The sequence below is a fragment of the Lethenteron reissneri genome, chromosome 51 (genome assembly GCF_015708825.2).
Source record: "Lethenteron reissneri isolate LAM-NWPU_2019-01 chromosome 51, ASM1570882v1, whole genome shotgun sequence".
NCBI classification, from domain to species: domain Eukaryota; kingdom Metazoa; phylum Chordata; class Hyperoartia; order Petromyzontiformes; family Petromyzontidae; genus Lethenteron; species Lethenteron reissneri.
In genome coordinates this window covers 7125102-7136362 of record NC_083829.1, presented here as the reverse complement: position 1 = coordinate 7136362, position 11261 = coordinate 7125102, and the positions used below count along the sequence as shown (strand labels likewise).

At 45.7% G+C, this 11261-nt stretch overlaps 1 protein-coding gene across 2 annotated transcripts in view; it reads left to right on the top strand.

The window, feature by feature from the left end:
* Positions 1 to 2372: 2372 nt before the first annotated feature.
* The window catches only part of LOC133355433 (serine/threonine-protein kinase A-Raf-like), a 40407-nt gene continuing 31518 nt past the window's right edge, over positions 2373 to 11261 (top strand). The window contains exon 1 of one of the 2 annotated variants that reach the window (XM_061572737.1): positions 2373 to 2515. The gene's annotated coding sequence lies outside the window, so the exon portion shown is untranslated. Of the gene's footprint in view, positions 2516 to 6725; positions 7071 to 11261 lie in introns of those variants that run through there. The other variant, XM_061572738.1, reaches the window with a different exon arrangement.

Genomic DNA, 11261 nt, shown 5'->3' with positions numbered 1-11261 from the left:
GACAAAAACTGATGCCAGGTTTGGAATCAGCACCCCAAAATTACCTTAAAACCGTTGGAATACCTTATGCCAGAAAAAGTGTGACCAGTGTTATTAGAAAAAGACTGAACAAGAATGGTGTCCATGGAAGCAAAGCAAGGAGAAAACCACTGCTCTCCAAAAAGAACATTGCTGTCTGTCTGAAGTTCATCAAAGAGCATATAGATGATCCACAAGACTGCTGGAACAATGTTCTCTGGACAGATGAGTCAAAGGTAGAACGTTTTGGACTCTGAGAAACGTTATGTTTGGCGAAAACCAAACACTGCTTTTGAACAGAGGAACCTTTGCTGCCTCAGGACCTTAACGGCTTACCATAATTGACACAACCATAACTTCTGCATTGTATCAGAAGATTCTCGAGGAGAATGTCAGGCCATCCATCCGTGAGCTGAAGCTGATCCGAAAATGGGTCTTGCAGCAAAACAATGATCCTAAACATACAAGCAGAGCTACAAAATGGCTGTAGAAGAAGAAATTCCGCATTTTACAATGGGCCTCGTCAAAAGTTCGGACCTAAACCCCATCGAAATGTTGTAGCAGGACCTAAATCGAGCTGTCCATGCAAGGCAACCCCCAAATGTCACCGAGTTGGAGTTCTGTAAGAAGGGATGGGCCAAAATTCCTAATGCGATGTGAGAGAGACTGAACAATGGTTACAGGAAACGTTTCGTTGCAGTCATTGTTGCTCAAGGGGCGTCACCAGTGACTGAATCTAAAGGTTCATACTTGTTCACACGTGGTTATTGAATGTAGAATCATTTGATGAATAAATGTTAAAAGAGTATCATGTTTTTTGTGTAATTTTTTTTTATCTTTATCTATTATTATGACTTGGAATAAGCTCTAATAACATTTTAGTTTTGCAATGCATCCGTGCATCTTTAATTATCCTGCAATGCGGTGGTTCTGCTGTGATTTAAGTCTTATTTCGTTATTTTCCGCGTTGAATTATGTTTTTGGACTTGGAACTTGAAGGTTTGCCACCTTTTCAACAGAGCAACCCCGAACATAATAAGTATCAGTCAAAACTCCTCGGTCTTTCATCGGAACTGTAAAGTTTACCGCAATAAAGTTCAACACAATACCGTTACCAAATCTCGCTACAGTTCTATTCCAGGAGAAGGCAGTACAGCATCAGCCACCCCCCCCCGTGCTCCGGTTTTCCTCCCACGTGCATCGACAACTCGCGAATCAGCCGATAACACCTTAATATACAGAGGGCCACAGAGCTTGGGCAAGTGTTCGTGCCGGCTCGTGGTGTGTGCCTCCTGCTGCTGCATTCTCTGCTCGTCAGGAATTCCGAGTCGTTCTCCCATACCTGGCAACCCCTTATCAGTGCTGCCTACCTAATGACAGACCAATTCAGACCTTGTTGGTCAGCCCCCGTTGCTCTTATAAATCTCAACGTTCACCCTGCAAAGTCCCATCGCAAGGGAGAAACACAAACAAATTGACACAAAAAATGTGTTTGCCCGCATTGAAACGGCTGTACGCCGTATGGACCTGAAAACTCAATTTCCCCGGACAAGAACACGGGGCGAACCGTCTGGGTTGACCGTCAGACGCACAAGTTGAAATCGTCATCACAATTCCTCTCCGCGAACAATGGGGGATGACAATGGGAGAGTGACGTCATTTAGAACCAGCGGCCGGAAAAGTTCCCCGCGTGACGTCACGACGTCGCCTCACGCGGTTGACGTCACGAGAAAGCTCGGCTCGAGTGACGTGACGTCACAAAACCGCCGTGCGAGATGACGAAACGGCGTCCCCGCCCCCCTCTCTCTCCCACCCCATGCGTGTAACGACTCCCTGCGTGACGTCACTCGTGCGGTGACGTCACGAGGAAGCTCGTTTCGAGCAGAATGAATCCGCGCGACGTGACGTCACAAAACCTCCGGGCGAGTTGACGAAACGGCGCCCCGCCCCCCATCTCTCTCCCACCCCCTGCGTGTGACGTCATCCATGCCCAACGTCACGAGGACTGAATCCGCGCGACGTGACGTCACAAAACCGCTGGGCGAGTTGACGAAACGGCGCCCCGCCCCCCATCTCTCTCCCACCCCTTGGGTGTGACGTCATCCACACCCAACGTCACGAGGACTAAATCCGCGCGACGTGACGTCACAAAACCGCTGGGCGAGTTGACGAAACGGCGCCCCGCCCCCCATCTCTCTCCCACCCCCTGCGTGTGACGTCATCCAAGCCCAACGTCACGAGGACTCCATCGCGCGACGTGACGTTGCAAAAAAACCGCTGGGCGAGTTGACGAAACGTCGCCCCCCCTACTCCCACCCCCTGCGCGTGACGTCATTCCCGCGTGACGTCACTCACGCGGCAAGCTCTTTGATGGCCGCCGCGTTCGCTGGCCCCCCTCCCCTCTCGCAGGGGCTGGGAACTCGCGACGAGAGGAGACGCCGCAAGGGGCCCTGCCAGGCGACACCGCTGAAGGCCGCCGCCGCCGCAGCCGCAGCAGGTGAACCCGTGGATAATAATATAAACTAACGACGGTGGTGTTGGCGTTACCACAGTTAGCTGAGGGGTAACTAAGTGGCGGCGGGGTTATCTGAGTTACCTCAGGCCGCGGTGGTGGTGGTGTTACCACAGCTAAAGTGGTGGCGGGGTTATCTGAGTTACCTCAGGTGGTGGTGTTGGCGTTACCATAGTTAGCTAAGGGTAACTAAGTGGTGGCGGGGTTATCTGAGTTACCTCAGGCGGTGGTGGTGGCGTTACCACAGTTAGCTAAGGGTAACTAAGTGGCGGCGGGGTTATCTGAGTTACCTCAGGCCGCGGTGGTGGTGGTGTTACCACAGTTAGCTAAGGGTAACTAAGCGGTGGCGGGGTTATCTGAGTTACCTCAGGCCGCGGTGGTGGTGTTACCACAGTTAGCTAAGGGGTAACTAAGTGGGTGGCGGGGTTATCTGAGTTACCTCAGGCGGTGGTGGTGGCGTTACCACAGTTAGCTAAGGGGTAACTAAGTGGTGGCGGGGTTATCTGAGTTACCTCAGGCCGCGGTGGTGGTGATGTTTCCACAGCTAAAGTGGTGGCGGGGTTATCTGAGTTACCTCAGGTCGCGGTGGTGGTGTTACCACAGTTAGCTGAGGGGTAACTAAGTGGTGGCGGGGTTATCTGAGTTACCTCAGGCCGCGGTGGTGGTGTTACCACAGTTAGCTAAGGGGTAACTAAGTGGTGGCGGGGTTATCTGAGTTACCTCAGGCGGTGGTGGTGGCGTTACCACAGTTAGCTAAGGGGTAACTAAGTGGTGGCGGGGTTATCTGAGTTACCTCAGGTGGTGGTGGTGGCGTTACCACAGTTGGCTAAGGGTAACTAAGTGGATGGCGGGGTTATCTGAGTTACCTCAGGTGGTGGTGTTACTTAGTTCTCAAAGGTAGTGGTGGTGTTACCTAAGGTCCGTGGTGTTAACTCAAGTCACCTCAGGCTGTGTTGTTCGTGTTATCTCGGTTACTTAAGGTAGTGATGGTGGTGGTGTTGTTAAGACAAGTTTATTTGTTTAACCAGGTGACTTAAAGAGACCAGGTCAGTCTCATTTGTACGGGTGAACTGGTGCACCTCGGTTACCTCTAGACGGTAGTGCTGGTGTTAAACTCGGTTCACTTTTGACGGTGGTGTTGCCTCAGACAGTGGTGTTGTTGTTGGTGGTCTTCAGCTACCTAGGTAGTGGTAGTGCGGTGTTACCTCAGCTGTTACCTCAGGTTAGTGATTGTTAGTGGCGATACCATTACCTCAGTTACCTCAGACAGTGGTGATTGTGGTATAACTTCATTTAGCTACATAGTGGTGGTGTTGTTACATCAGGCATAATCTCAGTTATCTCAGACAGTGGTCGAGGTGCTGATGTGTTACCTCTGCTACGTAAGGTTAGCTCAGATGATGGTGGCGGTGTTTCCTCGGTTACAATCGGCGGCGGTGGTGTTATTTCAGACGTTACCTCAAGTTACCTCTGGTGGTTAAGTGCATTCGTTTTCATACAGCGGATAGGCGTCCCCACAATTTTCCTCGGCGCCGTTTGGTTGAGCGCGCTCACGTGACCGTCTCCGGAGTGTCTGCGATTGGTCAAGACCTTGTTGCTATGCGTACATGATGTAGGGAATGTATAGGCCAAGCGCTACGGGCCTATACAATCGTTTTTGTAAAGTTTTAGTAGCAATCGTCAAAGATGGGAAAAGTTGTGGCTCACGCTTTGGGTTCTGTAACTATTGTCAACATGCGGTTTGTTTCCAGAAGTATCGATTACCACCATGGCAGCCGACGTGTAGCTTCCAGGTCACGTTTATAAGCCCTCTTTTGATCGCCGGCTCCAAATGTTTGCGCCAAAGCTTTTTGGTGAATTTGTCCGAAATGTTCTCTGTACATTATCGTCATTCCCTCAAAAGCAACAACTTAATTCGAAAGTTTCGTTCCTATTTCAGCGTCTTTAAGAGAGGTATCATGCCTCCCCCCTGCCCTTTACAGACATACGGACTCGTGACATAGCTTAGTTGGGAAGCTGTTAAACGTTTAAACTTTGTGTGTTTATATTGACGCGATGTGTTTGAGTGTTTGTGGGTGTCCACAGCGAGTTGTGTTTGTGTTGAACGAGTGATAATCCCAGAGCTTCGTTGTGTCAGAGACTCGGCTCTTCGTGATTGCAATGCGGTTACGCGACAATCCACAGCTGCATTGAGGGCCGTTCCCACGCCGTGCGTATCGACTGGTGTGTTCGACCACACTTCATGCTGATCTAGGTGCGGATTGGTGAAGTTTAGGATATCATTTGCCACTGATGTTAGCCGTGGTCGGGAATCGTATCACCAGGTTCAGAGCGCAGTTGCGCCATCGCTCAGTCCATTTAAAAACAATTCCTACGACATGCACACTCAATTAGTCGATGAGGATCGTCCCCTAGCCCTATGGGTCGTGGTGGGGTATTTGAATGAGGTTTATCGCCACGCTGGTCATTGTGGGTTTGGTGAAGACGGGGAGCATCGACGTAGGACGCATATAAATACAACACATCAATGGATGATTCTGCTTTTTTTACCAAGTCCCCGCAGTTTACATGAACGTGCGTTTTTTTTCAGCACCGTGACCACGCTGCGTTCAGTTTGTTTGAATGTTGCATTGCTTTTAATTGGGACTTTATCGAGGAAAAAATGTACAAAGAGGAATTAAGAGACGCATGCTTGGAGTTTACATTTAGAGACAGAATGAGGAAGATTTAAGCAAAACTCGCAAAGTTAAATCCTGTACAGTCATCCCGACTGTTGAGAACGTTCGCGGGATTGGGAATTGCTCGTTTGTCAAAGAAGAATATGCGATGGTGGAGACTGACGACTGAGTGACAGCCAATGGAGCGAACGCGACCAAGACGTCGTTTGCCACCATACGTAGCCTGTAGCCAATCGTGCTAATTAGAAGTGCTGGGCAAGGGAAACAAACTAAACACAAAAAGCCCCGTGCTTTGACGTCATGGTGTCAGATATAATACTTCCGGTTTAGTTTGAAGGCGTTGGGGGGGGGGGGTTCACACGGTGTGATTTGCCCCGGGCCCCTCTCCCCCCGCCATGGTTGGCCCTCAGCAGAACTTTTGAGTGGTTTTAATTTTTCATACGCTTCATGGTTTCTCCGGGTTCTTCGGTTTCCTCCCACATGCATCAGCCAAACTATCACGGCAATGGCCAAACATTCATCCTTAAAATGTAATTTTGATATCCATTGCGGCTATCCTGGAAAGATAAAGGGCATTATTTGTTATCATAATACTGTGAATATAGAGTAATAATTTTCGATTTAAAGCTTTCGTGACTGCAGGGATTCATCTTCTTGGTTCTTTCGGTCAAGTCACGTAGAAGGGAAATAATAAAATAATAAAAATAAACCATAATTTTATTATAGAGTAATATTGCTTGTTTCTCACACATCTATAATCTCTGCAAAAAAAGATCACCTGTAAAAATTTGATGTAAGGGGTAGGTAACCAATTCTAAGCATTCTAATCATCAGCTTTGATCAGTCGATTCCTGGATGAAGGCCTCTCCAAGCCGTCGCCATCTCCCACGGTACTGCGATGTAACAACCAGTTATAATAATGATTTGCAGCCCAATGCCAAATACTGACTTCTAGATGAGGCCTTCTCAGTCCTGTGACAGTCATGGGGATTATTTCGCCATACTTGCCCACGTTGGTCAGCCAGGATTGGTAAAAATAGGAGTCCAAGGACTGGTTCAAACATCGATCTCCGCTGATGTTAGCTGTGGCTTGAAATTGATCTTCGGTCTGCGGGTTCACAGAGCAGTGGGCAAATCACTGCGCCACCACTCCCCCTCCCCTCCTTGCAATAGTCATTACGTTGTGTAAATTCTCATTCATTATTCACGACTGTGCTCATAAATGGTGAAATCTTAGAGGTCATCGTGCACTGTTGACTTTGTCCGCAGGATATAAACCGATAAATTAAATAGACTTTATTTTAGAGCCAAGAGAGAACACATTGGTAGGGCACGTCATAACGAGACGGAGCACGTGCCGTCACCACAACTGACGCCGCTCTCCCGTCTCTGGCTGTTACCAAGACGGCAGAGTTGGTTTGGGTTGTGGAAATGTAATGTACCGTAAAGTCAGCATTGCGCCATCGTTGTTAGTCAGGGCTCTAGTTGCTTAATGCACAGTAGCGTGAAAGACCTGTCTGGCGCCTCTACAGCTCATCAGCCAGGCCAGCGTTGTTTAAACTTCAAATAGTGGAATTTAATTACAGCAGCGGCTGTGTATACCAACACCTCACTTGCGTGATCAGTAACAACAAGCACTGCCTTGTAAATTCTGTCTCAGATTGTAAAACAAGCGGACGTTTTGGGCAGTGACTTAAAAGCAACGTTGCCTTTGTCATTAACACTTCCTCGTAGGAGAGACGTATACAGTAGGCTCCAATGTTTCAGGCAATGGCCCTCCATTGCGAAGAGAGAGGGCAGCTTTATTGACTGACTGAGATGGTGTATCGCCTGAAACTGTATTCGTGTACTTTATAAAGCAGGTGAGTGTCCAAAGGAGACCTGGGGTGTTGAACTTTTGTTGAGGTCTTTTGCCTTTACTGTGTTTGCCATTCGTGACGGATAACTCTGTGCTTTAATTAGTTGCACTCGACAACTTTTATTTGCTCTTTATGATGTTTAATAATGCGCTTTAATTAGTTCCACTACAACTGCTGTTATACTTGAGGTTTGTAATGTTTGAATGTGTGCGTATTTATTTTTTGTTGCACGAGAACTGGTTGTTATGTTTACTGTTATGATGACGCAGCCTCGCTATGGCGCGTTCGCTGCTTGTTGCAAGAGGTTCACGGTTCGAAACAAGCGGCCTCCCTGACCATCACTTGGGTGCATGAACCATAAACATCCTGTGCCATCTTTCGCAAACTGCAGGCCATCATTTCATGGTTCTTATTTTTACATTTATCTGCAAATTACTCAGTTGGAATTATGCATAATGATCATTGACCCCCACTGCAACAACTTGGCAGGACCATCTTGAAAAAGCATGAGACTCGGTGATCCTTTCATGGACAAGAAAGTTGTTACAATCTAGAACTTGTTTGTCAATGTTAAGTTTAAATGTGAGTGCTAATGTGCTTCTCTGAAACATCTGCTGTTGTGACGTTTAACTGTGTTTTCACGTGTTATCTTGTTCTTACTGTGGCATTCTTTACTCAGGTTTTCGTCGAGAAATAATTTTCTGTTTTTTGCTTTTCAACAAAGGTGCTTCTATTCTTCATCATAAAAACAATTACAATCGGAAAAGTCAACAAAAGTGAAAGTAAATATGTATCAACAAAATAAATCTAAATACACCATAAATAAGACAATTTATGAAACACTTCAGCGTTGTAACAATTCATTGATTAGATGTGATATCTATGCTCATGAAACATACATTGAACTCTGCGTGTGTAACTCGATTATTTTCACCATGTATATTTTTACTTGATTGACTCGGGTAAAAAAAAAACCTCCAGCCATGAATATACAGTCATCACGGTATTAGAAAAACAATTATTTCTTGAATCGTCAGAGTTGAATCACTAAGCTAGGTGTTTTTTCCCCATTACTAAGAACACTTATGTTGTCTATTTCACATTCAAATTGCGGTTATGCGTTGGTGAGCACACAGTTATGAACTCAGTGACCTAACTTTGATTCCTGGCTATGACGAAAATCAGTGATATTTAACCATGGCTTGGCCCTCCTCCAACCTTCACAAACCTTCACTATTCAAGGTGATGAAGTATGGTCACATAACGTGACCTATACACTATAGGCAGGTAATTCTAGACTTGAAGCTTTCGTGACTGCAAGGACCCTCTCTCCCGATACTTTCCATTCATTGGCTACCACATTCTGATGAGCCCCCCCCCCCTCTCCTCCCCCCTCAACTCGCTTTTAAGGGATTACATCTTGAATCATTGCCTCACTTGATGCAGCTGATCTGGCTGTGACTGTCCCACCTGATGACGGAGACTTGTGTTGCCTCCGAAACGTCGTGATCTTTATTTTATTTTATTATTTTTTATTAATTTTGATGTTTTACCTACGTGACTTTACCGAAAACACCTAAGAATACTATAGGCAGGTCTTCAACAAGCAGTGTTTTGACTGGCTACACATTACTATGTTAATTATTTGTAATTCATTTATTTCATTTTTCGATTTAAAGCTTTCGTGACTGCATGGATTCATCTTTTTGGTTCTTTCGGTAAAGTCACGTAGAATGGAAATAATAAAATAATACAAATAAACATAATAAAATCATTCTCACGACGTTTCGGCCACAACGCAAGCAGCCGTCCTCAGATGGAGAACAGGTCTGTCGAGAAGACAGAGTCTGAATGACTCATTCAGACTCTGGTCGTTATGGCTAATGTTGATATGATACTTTATTTCAATTGTAAAATATGCTTTTCTGTGGACTGGGTAGTGGGGTCCCCATGAAAACATTCGGGGATATGAGAAAGTTGGAACAAATATCTTTCCAAAGAACCATCCAATGGCTTATTGTTTATAATGTTAGTTTGTAGTTTGCTGTCAGATTATATTTAGGCAATGGTTGTTATGACAACATAATTCAATAATTATACTTAATTATGTTGTAAAAATACACCACGGTCACGTTGTCACCCCAGTCTGGCAGTTGTGGGTGTACCATTGTCAGCCTTAATATATGCTTGCTTTCAGCAATTTCCCCATTAGTCTGTTGAAGGTAATTGGGGGGCTCTTACTGTGTCTGTACATGACTGTCAAAGAAGTTTCTGGACATAAATTCAAGTGCATGTGGAGACTGCTAGGAAAGCCATGACAAGATAGGGTAAGCAATTTGGAGATATGGAAATTAACTTGGCTAGAAGGTATTGTAGGTATAATCAGGATGAGGGAGGTTGTCATGGGTGACACATGTATAGGTTGGAGAAGGGCAGATTGCCAAGGCAGGCATTGAAATGGCACCCAGAGGTTGGCAATCAAGGAGAAGACCTGAAACCAGAGGGCAGTGCTGATAAGATAGTCCGTGCAGAACTCGGAGGTCAGTTATCAACTCTGCAACAGCTGATGCATTGAGCAGAAAGAAGCCATGGCAATGTGTGCTGCTTGCCATTATTAATAGCATAGGTCATAATAACCTTTTGACCTTGAACGTTGTGTGTGACTTGTTTTATTTGCTGGCCATGCGAATCAGCAGTGGCAATAGATGTTTGAACCTGTCTTGGGCGTAAACTGTATGTAGTCTAAACTGAGTATCTGGTTGTTTGCGTCATTGACTTAACATTCCTTTTCCAGCATGCTGACTCAATTTTAGATACGGGTTGTATTATATGTTGTGCTTCGGTTGGTGTGAAAAGGTTGCGCTATAATGAGAATCAGTCTGCTTTGGCTGCAACAGTTGGTGCAAGTCAACAGTGGTTGTTCCAGGCAAGTGAGGTTCCTGCCAAAGGAATGAGGAATTTCCATTTTTGACTCAGGACTGTCAACTGAGATCTGCCCTGACCTGCACTTGTGTGAACACATACATTTTCATGGTCTTTTAAAGATCTGCAATGTCAAGGTCAATAGGTCGTTATGGCTGATGTTGATATGATACAATCACACCTCACCCTGGCTACCCCTTATGCGAGATATTCAGCTCTTGAAAGTTTTGCACTCAAAATCCAATATCTGCTCTTACCGTCTCATCATGATTTTCATCATCATGTGGCTTTATGTCTCTTCTTAAAGTAGCCAACCTCTGAGTGCCACTCCAATGCTCCATCTCGGTACCCTGCCCCCTCCTCAGCATTGTAAAGACGTAATAACACCTTAATATGATACGTATACAGTAAATAACCTTTCTCAAAGTGTCACTGCAATACACAGTGCCAGCAGGCAGTGTGCCTTCGTACCCGCAGTGCTATCTTAAGCTTCATCGCATTGTTTTAATGAGGGCTGACATGATTATAATCGCAGTCACGCAGTCGCCTCTATTGGCACCGTGCAGGCGCTGATTAAAAAACGATCTCAGGGCCACACATTCCTCCGCCCCTCGTGCACAGGCGCCGTGTTTGTGTCGATGCCATGGGCATGTAGCCAGGGCTCCTTATTTGCAGTTTGCCCAAAAGTTTTTCTCTTTCTCCATTTTTCCATTCATGCAGCAGCGCCTTTTGCTACGGGCGCACAAGTAAAAATGTGTTCCATCATTCCGTTTGGTTGCATTGCGTGGTGCTGGTGGACAAGTGTAGACTAGACACTGTGTCTAGTCTACACTTGTCCACCAAAAAAAAACTGACGATGCTTTTTCAGTTCATGATTGGATGAAGGCATCATCACGCTACTTTTTTGCCTGCGATTATCGATTTTTTAACCAAACAATTAACAAAATTAGCTATACACCTGTGTGGGTAACCAAGACATTGTGATACACCTGCAAAACTTTGTATTGTTTATACTGTGTATAACTGCGGATCTTGTCGATTTAACCAAGTAATCGTCAAACAATTATAATCAAATACTTGTTTTGTGGTCGATTACTCTGGCCCTGTTAAACATTGTAGCCTCCCTGCCCCATCACCTCCCATCCAGTGGCACATATGGGAACAGAGGTGACACTTTTTCCCTAAATTATTTTCGTGTTAACCGATTGGTCTGATAATTTAACCGAGTAATCTGTTACTCAAATAATTAGGTAGCCCAGCTCTTAATACTGT